Source organism: Phalangium opilio, unplaced genomic scaffold, assembly GCF_054372755.1.
Source record: "Phalangium opilio isolate 3A_F unplaced genomic scaffold, DU_Popi_V2 ptg000039l_1, whole genome shotgun sequence".
Classification (NCBI taxonomy): Eukaryota; Metazoa; Arthropoda; class Arachnida; order Opiliones; family Phalangiidae; genus Phalangium; species Phalangium opilio.
The window spans coordinates 3,685,740-3,687,829 of NW_028324162.1; the positions used below are offsets into that span (position 1 = coordinate 3,685,740).

At 34.2% G+C, this 2,090-nt stretch overlaps 1 long non-coding RNA gene across 1 annotated transcript; it reads left to right on the forward strand.

Annotated features, from left to right (window-relative positions):
• The first annotated feature begins 314 nt into the window (after nucleotides 1–314).
• On the forward strand, nucleotides 315–898 carry LOC149681291 (uncharacterized). Its single transcript, XR_016365579.1, has 2 exons — nucleotides 315–541; nucleotides 609–898. It is a non-coding gene; the product is annotated as an uncharacterized LOC149681291 (long non-coding RNA).
• Nucleotides 899–2,090: the final 1,192 nt, after the last annotated feature.

Below are 2,090 nucleotides of genomic sequence, written 5' to 3' on the forward strand. Positions count from 1 at the left end.
ATCACAAAACGTTAATATTTCTAATTTGGAATAGAAAAACTTCAGGAATTATGCAAAGAAGCTGCCAATTTTGGTTTCAGAAAATAATAAAATTCATCTTCTTTTGAAACTTAACCTGAGAAATTTAAATTAAAGAATAGCTTGATATCTTTTCCAATGGATAATTGTTTGATATTAATATTTTCGTTTCATTGATTTTAAATAAATTGGTATTGACATCGGTTAATTTACGATATTGGCCAATTGATCATCACTAATAGTTTAAATTAGAAATTATTTTTGTATTGCAATTTGATAAGTTTAATCAGAAGAAAATAGGGGAAGTGGGTAGCTTGGGCAACTTCGCGAGGCGTCCCGTTTACGGATTTTTCGCGCCATTTCCCTCCCCGTGGGGGTGAAGAGAGATAGGATTTTTACGCGCATTAACACACGAGTGACGTGATTCTGTGGACAGTACGGTCCTACGCCTTTCAACTGACTAGAGGCGTCTGCTAGAGGCAGTGAGGCACTCAGGCAGAATGGCAGAGGCTGGAATCGAGTGGTAAGTACTAAATTCATAACTTATTTTAAAATATGTCTTTATTTTTAAAAACAATGGTATTTCTAAGTTCCAGGGATAAAATTAACTTGTCCGAAGTTTTAAACTGTGATAGGGAAGAGTTCAAAGTAATAAAGTTGTATCCAAGTTGTTGTAGTTTGATTTTTAACATTGGGATTGGTTTGGGTAGATCTTACTTTTCCTTTCAACACAGCCTGAGTTTTCTTATCGGTAGTTTCCTTGTACGTTAAATCACACTGCGTACTCTTAACGACATTCATTTTATTAAATAACCGAATTTTCGTCCTTAATTAAACCAATATCCGCATTAACCCGTTGCCTGACGTAACCCTAACTCAAACTGAAGCACAGCAGAAATATTAGCAGACTACACAAGTTAGTTCCACAGTTCGCTACATGTTGGCGTTCGCAATGAAATCTGGTACTATTTTATGCTTCGCGCCGATTGGCCAGATTCAAATTTTAATTGTGGTAGGGGAATCGACCATTGTAAGTGAGAATCACTGGACGACTTGTATGGCTCAAGGCTACGGCTACCCACTTCCCCTATTTTCTTCTGGTTTAATCGATATGAGAAATTTGCTTTTAATTGCGTAGTTCAAACATTGGTTATGATTAGAAATTTTACGACAAAAACGGGTATAAATGCGGCGTTTCGAGATAAAGGGAGCTTGGATTTTCACGCATGAAATTATATAGAATCTGTTCCGTGAAAACTTATCCTTGTCAAATAATTAAGGCGAAAAAATACAAAATGAGCTTTTAGCATTTTAATTTTTCAGGGTGGAAGAGATAAGAAGAACACATATTTCAAGTAAAATTTCGCTTTACTACTCCTAAAATGAAGTCCCTCATTCTGATTTGTGGCTTTAAAAGCAGTGTAGTATTTCTGACCTTTATCATACATTCAGAAAAGATGTTCATATGCGTGTTGTTACATCTTGTATAAGTTTTAAACTTCAATTCGAACTCGAGTCATAATCGTCCTTGATTTAGCTCTTTGTTCCGAAACGCCGCATTTATACCCGTTTTTGTAGTAAAATTTCTAATCATAACAAATGTTTGAACTACGCAATTTAAACCAAATTTCTCATATCGATTAAACTTATTTTCAAATTGCAATACATAAAATAATTTCTAATTTCTGGCCCTTTGTGGGTTTGAAAAAGTGTCGCGGATTGTGTATAAATGCAGTTTTTTAAGGACTGCGAAGCAAAACTCGTTTTTGTATAATATCTGTCCCTTTTTGGGGAGAAACGTTATTTGGGAATAAATTAGTTCTGGAATAATGAAACTCATTCGTCCAATTTTTTAAGACTAATTATATAGTATTTCACTAAATCGTAACTTGCATTCGGAAATTGGAATGGTCGGATAATACAATGCACTGTATAAAAACACTGTGCTAAATATTCGTTGAAACCATGTGAAAATTATAAAAATTCTCCAACTATTTCTTTGTGATCATTTAACGTTAGGCTTACAAAGACAAAAATTAGGCCCAAAAAGTTTTAAAAAAATCACGTGAACT